Source organism: Struthio camelus, chromosome 7 (genome assembly GCF_040807025.1).
Source record: "Struthio camelus isolate bStrCam1 chromosome 7, bStrCam1.hap1, whole genome shotgun sequence".
NCBI classification, from domain to species: Eukaryota; Metazoa; Chordata; class Aves; order Struthioniformes; family Struthionidae; genus Struthio; species Struthio camelus.
Window position 1 is genome coordinate 41,507,061 of NC_090948.1, and position 18,142 is coordinate 41,525,202.

Consider the following 18,142-nt stretch of genomic DNA (forward strand, 5'->3'; position numbering starts at 1 on the left):
TGTATCAGCTAGCAAAATAGGCTCAACATATTAAAACAGTATCTGCTACTGTTGTATTAGCAAAACCCACTGGGGAAAACATAATAAGAATTTGAATTGTTCACTTTAAAAGCCTTGTTAAAATGAGCCTTCTAAAAACATAGAACAACATACAAAACTACCTCTGGAAGATGGAAAAAAATGTTAAGTACTGCTTTATAAAGTTGTATACATTTTAAAACCACATTCAAAATAGGACTTCCTATGAAACGGTGTCTATAGAAGAAAACACAGGTCATGCTACAATTTGGAGGAAAAAAAGTTTATCAGATACGTTGCGCCGAAACATTACGTACGTGCAAAACCTGGCTTCAGTTTAACTCAAGAGCAAACAGAAGAACCTTATCGTCTTTGGTGTTGCTGCGTTCAGGGCGGCTCCTTGTGCTGCCGTTGATTTGATTTGGGTGCTTACTACCCAACTGGGCTCTCTGCGTAGCTGAAGTAGGAAAAGTCGGAGGAGTAGCCGGATATCCAGCGGGCTTCCCGGTGCTGGTCGTTGCCAGGGAAACCGCTCCCTTGGCGGCCCCGCAGCGAGCGCGGCCGCCTCTCCGGGCCCGCAGACGGAGATGCTTTGCTCGCTCGGTTGACGGAGAGAAAACGACAGCTGTGGAGAAGACTGAATACCTCCACGTTTAGGTCCTTTGAGTTTAAAAAGTTAGGATTTTTTTTTTTTTTAGGGTCCCCCAAAGGGACTGCGCTAGAGCGCCGGGAGGGGCGCTGCGACCGGCGGGCCGAGGGCCCAGCCAGGAGTCGTCGTCGCGCTTCTCTCCTCCAGCGTTCCCTGACGCCGGCTGGTGCTAGTCGGTCGCTCCATTAAAATAACGTGTGTGGACCATCCTCCAAAGGGAGCCGGCTACCGCAAGGCTGTAGCTGTGTCAAGACCTACACAAACACGTATGGTTTTGGAGGGCGTTAACCCTGAACTAGACACAAACAGACTTCCAGGTCGCACGTGTCCCGCTGGAGGGTGAGCCCTGCTTGCCCGTAAGCTCTGGGGAAGGGGATTTTCCTCCTTCTCAGCAGGGTGTAATCGAAAGCAACGCGTTGCCGAGGATATATTTGAAAACTCCCAGAAGCGAGTGATCTCCAGCAGCAGAGGATCGCGCTTCTATACTGGCGGCAGTGTCTTTGAGGGAAATGTTTTCCCATAGGGAGCTGGTGGTTTCAAGAGCCTGTGGGCTGTTGTTGTTCAGCAGAGGCAAAACGTTGCAAGGGGTATGAGCGTGAAGGAAATAGCCAAGAGAATTTTGAAGCTGAACTCTATTACATAATTAAATGCCTGAATAGAAATGCCCATTATTTCTGATGCAGTGGAGTGCTTATGAACATGTTTTCTCCTCTGTAAAAGGACCTGCCTAACAGCTGATTTGAGGCCAACAAGGTGCGGGCAGTTCTTGGTTCCCTAGCATCAAAGGAGCTGTTGCTATTTCGTATTTTCTAGACAGATGACTCAGATGATTCATGTCCTAGGTTTCTTTGTGTTGTGTGGAACAGTAAATGCCTGTTTGTTGCAGATTTTCTGGAGATCGGGACACAAACAGTAGGAGAACTCTGGTGTTGATCAAAGCTTTGTTTTTGACCTGATTGTCCACTGAACTTAGTGGAATAGAAGACACCCTCTGCCCACTTACCAAGCCTTCTTGCTCTAGAAATCTTCACAAAAGGGAAGCAAGGAGCTCCAATAAGCAGGGAGGCCTTTCCTGCCTGCATCCTGTGAGCGGTGGTGGCAGCTTAGAAATACAGGAGGTCTCGGGATAGGAATGTGGGGGTTGGCATGGCCCTGTCTTGCTAGTTCTCTACAAAAATGTCCTCTGCTGCCCTCGGGGCTGTGAAATTTCACTCTATACGTTCCCGCTCTCACTCCCGTGTACTGTATGTAAAAGATGGGGAAAGGATCTATGTCTTTGTTTTACTGGTGCTACCTAATGGAAGTTATCCAAGAATATTAACTTCATTATTTTGGTCCAGTTCTAGTTTTGATAGTTATGCTGTACTCTTAAAACGTCCCTTGGCAGTTCCAAATGATTCATCTTTCTCGCACTGCTTACTAAACTTTTGCTTATCGCTATTACGTATAGTGAACTGTAGCTATCTTTCTCCCAGGAGGGGCTGAAAACGATGCCTGTAATGCATGTAGTTAGCAAATCAATTTGCGAAGTGCATTTGGAAAGCTCATGAATGTGTCAGTCTACTGTATAAATGCAGAATTATTCATTCAGTTTGAATTTAGTTACACATTTGTTATGCAGTATAGATTCTCCTCCTTCTAAATAATCCATAAAATTTCTATTGAGAGGGGGGAAAAAAAACCCCTATGAACACATGAGAAAAATAGTCACTGATTTTGGAACAAGAATGGATTATCGCGATTTTCTCACAGCACGTCATTTCTTGAGTGATGCTAACACCCTGATGGTGCTCAGTGTCGATGGGAGAGCACTAATAGCAAATAAAATGGTCTTATTTCCCTGTCTACACACATACATCTTATTTTGCCAGAAACGCACATTGCTATAGCCTTCCTGTTTTTAAATGTTACCACACTATAGCACATATCTTGAATCCTTTTCTTTAGAAATATAATTTAAGTCATTTCTGAATGAAAACATGACAATATTTATAGTCTATTAAAATTTGCTAAATGCATTTTGCTTTTGAATACAGAATGTTATATGTAATCACATAGGTGTATAGATTTTTTTTTTTTTTAAACCGCAGTAGTGTGAGTCAATACCTGTTTGCATAGACAAATGTTTAAAAGTTTGTGAGTATTTGCCTTCTGGACCTTCAGTCTGTTAAAAACATGATGTCCTATATGAATGAAATGTAGATCTTACTAATTCTTATTTTTCATGTTCCCAGGCTGAGTTAGTCCCTTTTTTGTCTGTTTTTCTCTCTCTCCCTTTTACAAACTGCACCGTTCCATTCTGTTTTCTGTTGCCTGTAGGGCTTCCCTACGGATGCAAAATGTTAAAAATAAACAGTGGCCTATTTTAATTCAGAAGTACAGTTGCCCCTTCAGCGCAGAACTCTGTATTAGACAGCAGGCAATTAGTTCTGAATGAGGCAGTCCAGAACTTGCACACCTTTGGACCCCCTGTTCATTTTGTCTTCCTCAGGTAACGTGTTGGTATAGAAATTGCTCTTGCAGGCCTCTGCTGGCTTATAGTAAGCCTAAACCTGAAGCAGCCTGCAGTGTGGCTACTCAAGGAAAAGGGCACTGTGCCTTGCAGGACTGGCGTTTCATCTCTCTCTTCACTTGGTTAGAGAGCTCTTTGTTATCCCTAGACCTTGCAGAGCTCTAAATCCTTGGTGGCTGTCTTAACAGAGCCAGGGCTCACCTCACTCTACGCTTACACGAGCGTGAATATGTTGAAATACATACTGCTCAGCCTACCTGGTCCCTGCATTGCAAACGCCTTCCAGTCGCCTTGAATCAGCCCCACCGAAACCAGCCGGGAGGTGAGTCGCGTGAGCAGAGTGCAGGAGTTAGCCTGGGGTTTTCTTTCTTTCTTTCTTTTTTTTTTTTTTTTTAAAGGAGACCTTCACTATATCAATGCTATTTCAGCAGCAGATGGAAATTACTCTTAAGGACCAGCGATGCCACATGTGTTATTTAAGAAAACCGTTTCATTGTCTCGAGTTGCCTCCGTAAGTGCCAGCTGCAGAGAAGGCTTACGACTGCCCGGCTTGGACAGCGTGGATCCCATTTATGCTTTAAATTGGAACTGTTTGAATTTTTAGTCAAGACCATAGCATTTCTGACGTTACCTTTCAAAATACCTGAGTTAATACAGATGATGACCTATCTGAACGTCCTAGAGGACCCTCTAAATTGCTCCTGAGCGTCATTGCTCGCAGTATTCAGTTGATTATCATCCTGGCTAACTTGAACACGCAGATTTTATTCAGAACATGTTATTGCTCCGTTTCCTTAGGAGAAAAGGAAAACTCTCCCTAATTTTCCCCGGAGGGAAACTTCCGCACGCAGTGAATGCTACCCCGATCTCCCTTCTGCCATACCCACGAATTACTGGAAGACTTTGAAGCCGGAAGGGAAAGCAAATCACAGGATGCCATTGGATTAAGGAAAACCGAAGGGCTGTTGCAGTCCTCGGTGAAACAGGCCGGAGCACTGTGCTGTGAAGCAGGAGCTCTTCCGTGCTGACGTTTTGATGACAGCATCTTCTTGAGCACAGGAAGTTTTGCCTCTTAGAGCAGCTATGGGGCTGCCAGGGCTCCGGGTCCCTTTTCCTTTTTTAAAGGAAACTTCCATTTCTGGCTGCATGGAGCTAAACATAGCGACTGCTCCTTCAGCCCTTCGTTCCGTGGTAAATACACGTCGCAGCTGGCATATCGTAAAGGACCCGGGCCGTGAAGAAACACACGGAAGAACTTGCTCACTGAAGTGCCCCGCCGTGAGCAGTGAAATAGCTTCCTCCGAGTTCCTCGCTTAGGGGAAGCAGCGCGGGCTGCGCCCTGAGCCGTCCTGCCCCACCGCGGCTGAGCTGAGCCGGTGCCGCCTGGCGCTCTCCTCCTCAGCTGCGCTTGAGCCTCCTTTTTGGACGGGCTGCGCCAGCGCTCAGGATGCGGCAGGTAAATCGTAGCACAATCCGGGGGCACAATTTAGCAAACAGTTGCAATGAAGAGAATAAACTGGTCTGGTAGGGAAGAGTTCTGCTAGCCAGGGTTACAGACGAGCACAAATGGTCACAAGGGAAGTGGTTCAGTTACTTACCGATTAGGTTCAGTGAGTCAGTTCGGTTCGTTTGCTCGGTTCAGTTCAGTTACTCAACCCCACGTTACCCACCGAGGTTCGAGGACGGTAACTGATAAAGAGCGTTTGGCCCAAGCTACTCCTTCGGTCCAGCGAGTCTCGCTTGAGGTATTTGCACATGTGATTGTTCAGCTGGCCTTCTGCGGTACGCAGGAAGCCAAAATGCATCTCACCCAGAGCGCAGAGGGGCCTCGGCACACGTGTAGCATCCAAATACATTAGCGTTCGGTCCAAGTAAGAACGTGAGCGGCCCCCCAAAGCATTGTGCGGCCAGATGGGGAGAGGGTCTGCTGGAGCGAAGGAAGAGGGCCTGGAACACTGGGAAATACCGTCTCCCCTCCCAGCGGCCGTGCTATATGAGAACAGATTTATTTATTTATTTATTTATTTTAAACTAACATACTTCAAAAGGTCTCACGTTGCGAACGATCGTTAGCGGTACCTTAGCAGGCTGGCTGCGTCTTGCGACAGCTTGGGCGTGCCAACGCCTAGCCAGGAGTTGGTACCAACGGCAAGTCCTTCACTTCTCTGAGGGTCCGCGATGCATCCGAGAGTTAGATGGACTAAGCTTTAAAAGGGGATAAGAAAGGCCGGCAATCCAGAATGTATTTCCTGCCCAAATTTGTATTACTCTTTCTCCGGGGACTTTGGGACATTGCTGATTATGTTATCCTATTCTATTTATTCATCTTTATTCAGATTTCTCTATGCATGTTTTCAGTGGATAAGAAATGCCTCTGTTGATTTGCCTAACTGAATAGATTCGATTTGGATTGACATATCGACTGAACGTACAGATGCTGCGAGGCAACAAAACGTTAAGCTCTTTCCAAAAAGAGCAAGACAAATAAACAGGACTGCCTAGCTAGAGGTCTCCAAGAGCACAGAGATTGCTGAAAGCTTCCTTGGAAGCTGGGCCACTTGCCTGAGAGTGAGAAATGGCCATTGCGTTAAAGAAATGAACGTTGTGAAGAGGTGGGATGCAGTAGGGAGATCGTTGTGAGGAGAGAGCTGTGCAGGCGTTTCCCTGGTACGAGATCGCACTGATGGACTGGGGACAGCTTTGGGCTGAGCCCTCTTCGTAAACCAATATATCCATCCTCGCGTTCGCTAAAAGGAACACCAAATTACTGGTGGAAACACCATCAAGCTAATAGCGTTATTAGTAGTAACCAAACAATGAAAAGCAATTTGGTTAAGTTATTTGCGTAAGGAAGGATTTTTTTTTTGTACTATAAATCTTACTGATAATATCCTGTTATTGGCTCTTTTCTTTGAATTCTCTGTTCTGTGTATAGTATAATGTCATCTTTCTATTTTCTGTATGGCATTTTGGTACTTATTTAACACTTATACATGATCACAGAAAAATGACCTTACCCATATGCTTTCTCACAGTATTTGTGCCTGATTTTATCGAAGCCTATTTTCTTAAACATTAATAGGATTTATTCCTTCAGATTGATTAAATGCCACATTTCTAAATAGGTTAGAACTGCACGTTTTCACATAGATGGAAACATACCGATTCTTAAAAAATATTTGAAGTCCTACAGAAATACTACTAAGCTTGAATGAAGACACGAAAAAAATACAATGTTAAATGACAGTGATGTAAGTGACACTCTCAGAATAGATAAAACGTAGCTGGAATTTGTGGTTAGGGGACCCCACATGGTGTATGAAAGTTGTATGATCATTTCAGGTGTGTGCAGTGCAGGTACGTTTCTTTCTAGTGATTAATATAGCTGAAATAATAAAATCGAGCATAAATGATGACTACAAGCAATAAATGCCACTTACTGCATCACAGGCTGAAAAAGGCTGAAACAGCCTCCTCTTTGAGAGGTAAACCTAACTCTTCCTCGCAGTCTGCCCAGATTTACTGGCTAGACCACAGCTCCTTAATGAACCTGAACAAAACAGCTAATTAACAAAGAGCTTACCACCTGATTACAGCAAAGGTTTTTTTTTTTTTTTCCCATGAAAATGTGTTACTCTGTGTTTTGCATCCTCATGTTTTTTTTAATTGACTTTCACAGAATCACAGAATCGTTTAGGTTGGATGGGACCTCTGGAGATCATCTAGTCCAACCTCCCTGCTCAAGCAGGGTCACCTAGAGCATATTGCCCAGGATCACATCCAGGCGGGTTTTGAATCTCTCCAGGGAAGGAGACTCCACCACCTCTCTGGGCAACCTGTTCCAATGCTCTGTCACCCTCACAGGGAAGAAGTTCTTTCTCAGGTTCAGATGGAACTTCCTGTGGTTCAGTTTCTGCCCGTTGCCTCTTGTCCTGTTGCTGGGCACCACGGAGAAGAGGCTGGCCTCATCCTCTTGACACTCCCCCTTCAGATACTTGTACACATTGATGAGATCCCCTCTCAGTCTTCTCTTCTCCAGGCTGAACAGGCCCAGCTCTCGCAGCCTTTCTTCCGAGGAGAGGTGCTCCAGCCCTCTAATCATCTTGGTAGCCCTCCGCTGGACTCTCTCCAGGAGTGCCATGTCTCTCTTGTACTGGGGAGCCCAGAACTGGACACAGTCCTCCAGGTGAGGCCTCCCCAGGGCTGAGGAGAGGGGCAGGATCACCTCCCTCGTCCTGCTGGCAACACTCTGCCTAATGCACCCCCAGGAGACCATTGGCCTTCTTGGCCACAAGGGCACACTGCTGGCTCATGTTTAACTTGTTGTCCACCAGGGCTCCCAGGTCCTTCTCGGCAGAGCTGCTTTCCAGCAGGTCAACCCCCAGCCTGTACTGGTGCATGGGATTATTCCTGCCTAGGAATTCCAATTGAGCTGCTTCATTTTGAGTCGTTCTTCCCAATTACCCAACTTCTAGGCCTTGTCACGTGTCCTACTTAGTTTTGGGCTGCTGCCGCGCTCATTATTGAGCAAGTTGGTGTTGCAGTAAGAACCACGTCGTTGGCATATATTACTGTAAATTTCTTCCCTAATTTAAAAAAAATAAATAGAACTGGATACTTTATCTGTCAAGTACAATAACATTGAGGAAAATGTTATCGATGTTATGGCTTGTATTTCATAATTAGGGCTCTTTGAGTTTTAGGCTCAAATGAGTAAGCATTAGAATCTATGCATTGTTGTATTATATCAGACTAATGGTCTGTCTAGTCCAGAATCTGGTCTCAGGCTGTTTCCTGAGCCACAAGCATTGGAGAGCGGTGCAGAAAAATCCTCTTTCCTAATTTGTCCATCTGAGAAATTTCTTCAAGCCTCCACATGGTGTGGTACTTGGTTTACTTCCTAGAGCATGGAGTTTTATATCCTTATCTTCATAAGTTTATGATGATCTAATGTAACTTTGTTTTCACATACGTGACTGTAATTAAAAAAAAAATTGGCTCATTGTTTCAAGAATATCTTGCTGCATTGAACTCTTTGGACTAATTTTATGTTGCATAAAATCGTCTTCGCTTATAGTACTTTAAATTTATTGTTTCTAGAGGTTCCTTGCTCTCCTGTCATGAGAAAAGTATCTCCCCTAAGACCAATTAAAGTTTTCGTGTCATTCGTTAGCTTATATATGTTTGTTTCCCCTTTGTTTCTCTTTTTAGATAAATATTTCTAATCTGTCATTTTCCCTCCATTATGTCTCTGCTAAGTTTTTGTGCTGTATCCGTTCCCACGGTTTCTTTTTTGAGAACGAATGATCGGAAACGATGATAATAACTGGACCATGCTGATGTCTGTAACCAGTGACCTCGTGTCTACCCAAGGCTGGAATGCTTGGAGATTCCCAGCTTTATTTCCGCTTAAAACACACTAACAAACCAACACCCGCAGAGGACATGTTTGTAAACAATGAGGAAACAGCTATGAGAAGCGAGAACTGTGACTTAGGCTTCCTAGATTGTGGTTCTGCTGATCTATTTTTAGCAGTTTACGCTGAACAGGAATTGTAATAGCTGCTCTGGGTCAGGGACTACCAGAGCACAGCGTTCCTCCCCTAGTGTAATGCCTTATATTCTTCCATACGTGTTCTCTTTCCCTCTGGATCGATTAATCTTAAATTCCTCTTCTTTTCTTTTTTCCTAAGGTTCATCTTTTCCTGTCGTCATGTCAATTTGCATGACTTGAACCTGAAGAGCTGGAAGATGTTCCTGTCTCCCAGGACAGCTGTGTAGCCTCTATTTCGGGCACTCTTTTGGACCCTTTCAGAAGAAGGTGGGCAGAGAGCGATGGTCTCCCGCAGGCTCTTTGAGTGCGTGGTAGCCTGTTTCGTAAAAAAGAGGATAGCGTCACCACCTAGGCATGCAAACTCGGTCTTGTCAGCTTTGAGCCTTGGGAGTAGGTTCAGAATACGGCTCGCAGGAAGTCTAAGCGTGGAAATGCCTCGTTCGAATAGAGCAGTTGGACTTTCACGGGACACTGAACTGCTTAGCCCTGTTGAGGTAGAGGCAGTTCTGGGTACGTGCGATAGCAGAACCTGAAGTCCCTAAAGTCTGTAATACCAAACACCTTGAACTCAAGCCTTGTGTTTTAACTGAAAACTCCCCTTGCCCTCTCTTGAAACGAGCATCTTGTTTTACTTTTTAAATAGAGTTTACTACTACTGCCAAATTTATTTGATTTGTCCCGAAAAGGTTAGTGAAGAGGCAGAGCTAAGAATGGATACCTTTTTGCTAATGTGAATGAAGTAAGTGTTCAGAGACCATATAGCTGCTTTTCCCTTTTCTCAGGTGAGCTGACAACGCAGACTAAAACAGTGAGGATCAAGGCATGAAAGTTCAAGGACAGTGAAGGAGAACAAACGTTCAGTGGAGAAGCAGAGCTGCTATAGTGCCTACACCTGCGTGTTCTCCTCCACGTCTGTGTACTGTTAGCAGGGTCCGGGAGATGTGTGGTGTCTCGCGCCAAGAAAAGAGTCAGCCTTTTTTCTGAGAGAGAGAACAACCTGCGTTGCATTTTGAGAAGGCTCTCAGGCACTATAATGCAAAGACAGATTGCCGCATGGTGTGTGTAAGTATTTTTCTATCCACGCTGAACAGTGGGTGATCTTCCATGTGATGTGGCTGTAAAACAAATGCAGTTAACAGTAATGTTTTTGTCTTAACCTCAGATTTCTGTTTAAGTTTCGCTTACACTTGCATGCGCTGTTACCTTGTCTCTTGTTCATTCCTAGACTGAGACGAGTATTTCATACTCAGTCCTACTGCGGAGAAACAGCCATTTCCTAACAATTTGTGCAAGTCTCGACTTACCTGAGACAGGATGAGCTGATTATTCCGACTGAGCTTCTTCAAATGCCTTCCTGCATTGGTCAGACGCTGCATGCTTCAGTCAGTCGTGATTTAGCCAATTCTTGACCTCCAACTTGTAATCCATCAATAAGTAATGTAAGTTTTTAAAGGTCAATCAGATACCATTGAAAATCTTTCTTCTCAGGTGGCTAATATATAAGTAACAGAAATAAGTAACGTGCACTAGCCTAGTGGGCTCTAGGGACAAAGAAACCGTTACTTTTAGAAGACTCTTTAGGTGAGTCCTCTTCAGGATTGTCATCTGTTGTGAATGATAGTGACAAAGATTCTTAGAGATTGCAAAAAATAGTTGCAAAAGTGAATTCATTATTTGTTTTTATCCACCTGAAATCCTCTCTCTGTCCGTCCTTATTGAGAAAAACAAGTTACCTGTTTAGATTTTTGGTTGTGATCTTTTCTGTTGTGCCCATGTAAATCAAGAGTAACTTCAGTGAGACTTATCACGGATTTATGCTGATGTAAACAAAGATTAGGATTAATCCGGCAATTAATCTGTAAAGGGAAAATGCCATGGTGTTTTGTTTCAAAGGTTTGTATCAAGGGTGCTCAGCATTTAGTAGCAGAGTAATGGCAGTTACGGAGGAAGACAGTAAGTGAGCGCTATTAAAAAATCTCTGGAATAGGGCAGAGCTACCGTGATTGAGTGACATGCTAAATACGGAAGGTAGCTCCGCTCCCTCAGGCTAATGTGACGAAGCCACCAGAGGAGCTACAACAACCTCTTTGGCCATTAAATATTGCACTTTTGTCAGAGTAAAGGTTATTAACTTCAGGGTCCTGGCTGAATTCCATTTTGCGTAGTTGCATTCTAGCTCCTCAGTTGCTTCTGAGCAACTGAGGTGGATAAGGGAGGCTCCACTTCCTGGCCTGAACTGCTAGGTGGAAACTATTGTGTGACGTTTACAACCACTGAAACACCAGGGGTGAGAAAGCATTCAATCGAGTATTTTTGGAAGCTGTTTCCACTTTAGTGGAATACCCAGTCATCCGTCTAAAAGAATTTGTACAGTATCTGTTATACCACCGATAGCCATGCAACGTGTTTTTGGTCTGTGAAAACCATCTATCTGACTTTGGCCCCTCTGTTAGACCAGACCACTCCACTAAAGTGAAAACGTAACTTTATTCCCGGCTAGGCTTTCTCCTTCCTTTGGCTTTCAGGTCCGTGTGCCTGCTGGAGCTAGACTGCTCCAGCTGTGCACTCCACCACGGGGAGCTGTAGGGCATAGGGCTTTCCTCTCCCAAATTGCTGGGCAGTTTGAATGAAACAGAGGTTTCAAAAAATTACAATCCTTGTAGGGCAGACGGAGGATCAGATATTCTTCTAGGTTTCTCCAGCGCAAGGCCTTGCACCTTGTGCAAAAACGTCCCTAAGTACGGTGGGAATGCAGATTGCTACTATCCTGATACGGTACAATTTTACTAGCTATTTCATAACTCACTTGGCGCTGAGCATAAGTGACTTCATATGGGACTGGCAGTAGAGAATCAACCCTTTTGTGTAGATGCGTGAATGTGGTCCAGACCTACCCTACAGATACATAAAGATCATAAGCCGATGTGATTTCCTTTATAGCTTAATACCGAGATATCAAATACCAAGTAACAGAGATTCTACTGTGTCCTTTAGCAAGTTGAACTGTGGCCATGTTTTATTTTTAATGTGCCTTTTTCGGGCTTCCTTCAACAGCCCAGAAGAGCAGTCTTGTCCACTCTTAGGTATGCTTTTGAATAATTCAAATATTTTGATTCTGGGAGGAGATGGAAGCCTATCACCCTTAACAAGTTCCCATGCGTGCCAGAATGGCCATGTCTAACGACTCACTCTATTGGAACTGCCTGGCGTTTTCTGCAGAGCAGAGCAGCAATAAGATTGCGTTTGCTTAAGCCAGGAGGAAGTTATTACCAAATCTGCAAACGCTTCACCTTTGGCGTAACTGTCAAGCCACTGTAGCATAGCTCTTAGTGTATATTCTCTTAGGAATGAGGGAGTGGGGCCACAAAACATATCTAGTCTAAGGTCTCATGGTTCTAGCTTTCCTTTTGCAAAGTCTGTATCTCAGTTTTTTTTCAAGATTATCAAGCTTTATTTCAATTCCTGGAAAAACTCTGGAGCAATTCATGCATCCTCGTAAGCTCCTAGAATCCAACAGAGGTAATTATAACATCCAGAAGGGATTTGTCATGAGGGGGGGAAAAAAAAAAAAAAAGACATCTAACTGATCTAATTTTTTGCTGCAACAGGGAAACGTTTCTTGTGGATAGTGCAACTGTAGTAGATGTTCTTTCCTGTCTCATGGGGAAATGTGCTCTAAGTGAAACTGCCATCAGATAGGTACAAACCTCGTTAGAGAACTGTACTAGAGAGTAGTTACCCCAGTTCACTAGCAAAGAAGAACGGGATCTGCAGAGCTTTGTGCAGGACTCACCTCTGTTCAGTGTTTTCATTCCAGACCTGGACCATGTCATAAGCAGCGTGCTTATTATATTTATCTGCTAGGAGGGACTGTGTAAGTATGTTAGAAGACAAGACTAGGATAAAAAATTACTGTATTGAGTAGTTTAATGAAGAACGGGATGAAATTCATCAGGGAACAGGGCATGATGTAACACTCAAGCAGGAATAACTAACTGTACGCAAAGAGGATGAGGAACAACTGGCCAAACAGCAAGTCTGTAGAAAAGGAGTTGAGGACAACAGTCGATGATAAGTTGAACATGAGTGGACAATGTCATGCTGATGCCCAGAAAGAAATCATACTGGGATGTATAAAAAGTAGTACAGTTTGCAAGATGCGTAAAGGAATCCTTCCAGATTGTTCAGCATTGGTATATTGTGTTTGATTTAGAGCAGACAAAGAGGAGGAGTTAGAAGAACTCAAAATGGAGTTTGAGGTGCAAATACTTACAGGACCACAGTGAAAAGAATGTGAAATGCAAAAGAAAAAATAGATGACATAGCTGAGCAGCTAAGCGGTTTGGGTTGTCACTCTGCACTAGTGGTAAGAGTGAAATTAAGGTGCTAGATAAGGAGATACTGGAGAGAACTGCTCATTCTAAAATACAGTAAATTGACAGGCCCAGATGATGCACATCCAGGTGCTTTGAAGGCGCTGCAGTATAAAGTAGATGGGCTGATTTTTAAAAAATAAAGGGTGATGGGGTGTTGCCCATTAACAACAGCAGCTCTGCTAGGTGATTGAAAGGGAGTAAATATACACATTTTTTAAAAAGCTATATAACTGATTTGGGGAGTTACAGACCTGCAAGATTTATGCCTCGCCCTGGAAAGCCATATAAACTGTTACCTCAGAGCAGAATAGCTAATAGTCATATGAAGGGTCTGGACAGGATGGATTCAGCAGAGGAATAACTGTCCCACTTGTGTCCAGCCATGTCAGTAAAGTAGTGGATGTAGAAGCGACACCTGCCTTAATTAACCTAAACATTCAAGTGGCCCTTAACAAAAGGCCTGCAGAAGGGTGTTGGAGAAACTAGCTGGTGACAGTGCAAGGCACAAAATACTTTCTTGGGGCAGAAACTGTGCTGGAGATGAAAAGTAAAGGTATATTTTTTTGATAGTTTTCAGTATGGAAAAGTTTAAGAGCATGTATTCTCTTGTTTGATGTATTTATTAATCTCAAAATGCAGATCGGCAGTGAAGTGGAAAATCTGCAAAGGTTAGTCAGCTTTGTCCCTGACCTTGAGGCAGAACGGTGAATTTAAAAAAGACAAAATGGAAAGGTGAATAAGCAATGTGAAATGTTGACAAATGCATTAGAAAAGGTTCGAAAGGGCAACCATACCCGGCTGGTCCTTCCAGTTACTATGGATAAGGCAGGCTGGTTCTTACAGTTCGTGGCACAGGAGGGAGGACTGACGCCCTAACGCCACTGAGTCCCCCACCCAAGTATTTCTACGTCCAGTGGTGTTTGAGGCATGAGTTACAGTCTGCTACAGAGACTGAAATACCTTCCCCTGGACCCCCAGTGAGATGATTTTGGTCTGCTGCCTCATTTAAGACCAGTGATGCTGCTAATGCTTTGCTACAGGTATTGGCAGGTTTGAAAGTCCCCACGTGGGATCCAAGTGAGCGCTCCCAAAGGTGTTTGAACAGGAAGAATTCCTCCTAAACGTAATCTTAAAACGCAGAAAAGCGTATCCAACGTGCATGCTACGGTGCGTCTCTTCCAGGCATCTCCAAGGGACCTTGCTTCAGGCCTGTGTGGGAGAAGACCTGTTGTTTTGCAGTAGATTCTGTATTAAAACTAATCACCCCGTGTTGCCAATAAATGGTCCCCGTAATTCTAAACGTGAAAAAATAGAGAATACAAATAAAACCTTCTCAGTCTTGAATGACAGTAAAGTTTTAGCTCTCCTACTTTCCTCAGTTGAGAATACGGGCGTTCTGGTGACAGCTGATCATCTCCAAATAATGTGATTGGTGGACCTCAGATCAAGATTTCTGAGTATTTAGGAGTGGAATATAATGGCATAACCCCTTTTTTTCCTATTTGTATAGGTCCAGCTGCGCTCTTCGGAATACTAGAAGGAACACATTGGAGCCCATTCCTTGTGTAAGTGAATATGTGCTTTTTAAATTTGCATTAATTATCGTTCACGCGTCACAGCGCAGAGAAGTTTTGCTGCACTTAGAGGCAAGAGAGAGCTACATGCAGGTGTCTTCCCCAACCCGAATCTACCCTATGGTATAGTCAAGTCCACCTTTCCTGCACTTTGGCTTTGCTAACCAAGAAACGGAGAGAAATACGATAATGCTTACGGCGAATTTTCAGCCATGGCTGTGCCTGGGTTTCCTCCTAGGACTTCTCAGTTCCCATCTGCTTAATTCAGGGGTTAGTTCGTATGCCTCAGAGAGTGGAAGCTAACATGCCTTTCCCAGCCCCTGCAAGCATAAACTATCCCAGACATGCCCTGGCAGCCTGTCAAGGCAAAATAGCGTTCAGCCTGTTTCGCCAAAAGTAATGTATGGAACATTTAACAAGCCAGCAAGTCTAGGTATAATTTATGCAGGGAACTGCAAAGGTCAAACACCAAACGGATGCACAAAGAAGGTTTCAAAAAGAGAGGGATGAGAAGAATTTACGTTTCCTGTAAATAACCCTGAAATACTTTAAAACCAGTCTGAAACGCAAGAACAACCTTGAAAGTAGTTGAGGGTGATAGTATGGAAATACCTAATGAGGCACACAGTTCACTAGTAAATGGCCAGAAAGGCCAGTTCTGGTGGCTAGGGAGGAGGAGGTCCAGCTTGCAGAGTGTGGTAGATAGGAATACGTTAACCCCTTATCGTTATCGTCAGATCTGGAGGGTGAAAGAGAGAGCTCTGTCTCTCCGGACTTCCTAGAAGCTTTGGCAGAGCTCAGTAGATGATGAGATAATGATGGAAATTATCATCTAATAACTGATTGACTATTACCTAAGAGTTGATTGTGAACGCCTCTAGGCATTGTTTAAAGATACTGAATACAAATTTCAAAATATAAAGTAAGCAAGGGGTAATATTTTCCAAAATTGTTAAATTTGATTTGCAGAAGTACCTTAAAAGAGCTATATAAAGGTGTGTGTGTATGACAGATACAGAAGAGTTCCCAGCACTGAGCACCTGTTGACTTGAAATAGTGTGTAGGCTGCAGTATTTTTGTTGTTGGTACTGCAGTCATCCTGCATTTGTGCTTTAACTTTGCGATTTAGTTACTGATTTGGTTTCGTTGTCCTTGGTAGATGTGTTAACCACTAAGCCCTAAAAAACTGCTGAACGCGTTCTGGAAGCTGCTAATTATCTTCAGCTGCTATTAGTTTCTATCTTCAGCTGCTATTAGTTTCTATCTTCAGCTGCTATTAGTTTCAATACCGATCAAAGGGGTTCAGCTCTGAACGCTCAGTATTTCCTATGTGTGAGATGAGAAACCTTATTAGTGTTGACTTCTTAAAAAGCGCACCTAGTTTTGACAGCTTCCACTAGGCCCTACCGAGAAGTAGGGAATTAGCGGTCGCTGATGGAAAGCAGCTCTTTTCCTCTGAGAGGCATCAGAAGCGTTGAGCAAAGCGCATGCCCTGTGAGAGGAGCTTTTCAAAACCTTCCTCCGTGCAGTAGCACATTTTGGAAAAGGGGCCCTATCTTCTGTACTTGTTAAGATTCGTGAATACGTTTGACCTTGTGCGAAAGATGTTCTGTGTACTGTTACCCGGTTTCATTTTCTGGCTCTAACGGGGATGCTGGGTGTCGGGGTTGTAGTTCAGACTATTGGAGTTTCCCCTTGTAAGAGACTCTGACGACGTTATTTCAGAAGCCAAAGCACCTGTGCTGTTTCCCACACTCCTGTGGGACTTGGCAGGAAGGGAAATCTCCAGAACCAGAGGAGAGTATTTGTTACGATTATTTTGTGAAGCTCTGTTCAGTTCTGGCTGAGATATAAAGTTTTGCAATTTCCCTTTTAGTACTTCATTTTGTAGCCAAACGCTGGCCGTTTGTCAGTGCCTAAACGGTGTAAGCGGGCACACGGTGCCGCCGGGAGTAATGGCATCTCGCGCTGGCAGGCACGCAGTCTCTTCAGGGAGCAGGAAGAAAGAGCGTTGGTTAGACTGGACTTCTCAGGGAAATCTTGTCTCACCTGTTGCAGTGTTCAAACCAGCAAATAACCCCAGTAGCCTGCTTCCCAGGTAGGGCAAAAATCTCATCTCTTTGGCAAATGATGACGTTACTCCGGTTGTGCGGGGTTTGTACACAGCTGGTGATGGATAACGGGGAACTGCTGCAATTCCGCTTCTCCCTTGTTCTCGCTTTAAGACAAGACAGAAAAAACCAGCATCCTTTATATGTCAAATTTCATGTGTTAAGTGACCGCTGCCTCAGTTGCAGTCAAGCACTGAAAAGTTAGAAAAAGCCAGAACCGAGAGTCATCAGTGTAACCTTTTAATTCAGCCTCTTTGTGCATATTCATTATGATATAGTCTTCAACTGCTGCACTTAACTCTCTTGCCAGATCTTTCACACATCAGTAGAGAGATTTAAGGATATACATATATGCATATATATGTATGTATATAAAAGACTAGAGGTTTTAGCAGGATTTCCAGTTCATTTATAGAAATCCGAAGGTGCATAGGGAAGAGAGAGAGAGAATGAAGTGGAGTTGCTGGAAGAGGAAGGATCATGCTGTGATTAAGGCAGGTGAATGAGAAGACTTTCTCTCCGTTACCCCTGTTTCTGCTGCAGCCTGTGTATGACGCTGAGCCAAGCCGCTTACACCAGAACACCTTCTTGGGGCTACTGTCCGTGTTTCTCTCATCTCCTGGAGCCTTCAGGCCTACTGTGCAGAAGTGCTGAGCCCTCACAGCTGCAGACGAAATCAATGGGAAGCGCGGTCACTCGGCCTTTCTGGCAGTAAGGCAGAGCGGGTTGGACAGCTGAGCGTGGGAAAGAGGAGAGTTTGTTTGGGGTGCTAACCTTTCTGCCGCAAAGCGCCTGCGGCACAGCCTCTGGCAAGTGCCTTTGTCTTAGTTTCTCTGTGTCTCTGAAATGGAGACAGTACAGCTGTTTTATCTTGCAGTAAGTGGAAGTTAATTAATGTCTCGGAGGCGGTCATGGTGACAAATTCCCCAAATAACAACAGGTGAAATGAATACCTTTTATATGTATAACAGATTAGGAGTGTTACTGAAGATATAATACTAATGTATCTATATAAACCCTGCCACGCACATCACATGTATGTGTATATATATACACACCGACATCCTTCGATGCACATGTGTGTACATTTTTGCAAATGTATGTTTAAACATACCTTTCCAGTGATGCTGAAACAGTTCAGAATAGCAATTATTTGAAGGTAGTTGGTATTGTATTTGGTGCTTGCCTTTACAAACTTCCAAAAGTCAGGTGTCACGTCCTCATTCGTTTACAGGATCTCTTCGTAGTCAGCACATCTGATGGCTCCCAGCCGTCAACGGAAGACACTGTGTAATGCTTTTCTTTTTACCTATTAATATTTGTATTTGAAAACAGTCTTAAATTTGAT

At 43.9% G+C, this 18,142-nt stretch overlaps 1 protein-coding gene across 1 annotated transcript in view; it reads left to right on the forward strand.

Moving 5' to 3' along the window:
* PCDH15 (protocadherin related 15) overlaps positions 1-18,142 on the forward strand; it is a 1,072,490-nt gene that overhangs the window by 306,860 nt on the left and 747,488 nt on the right. The window contains exons 5-8 of the mRNA XM_068951042.1: positions 8,873-9,000; positions 9,516-9,795; positions 9,959-10,172; positions 14,620-14,674. The gene's annotated coding sequence lies outside the window, so the exon portion shown is untranslated. The remainder of the gene's footprint in view (positions 1-8,872; positions 9,001-9,515; positions 9,796-9,958; positions 10,173-14,619; positions 14,675-18,142) is intronic.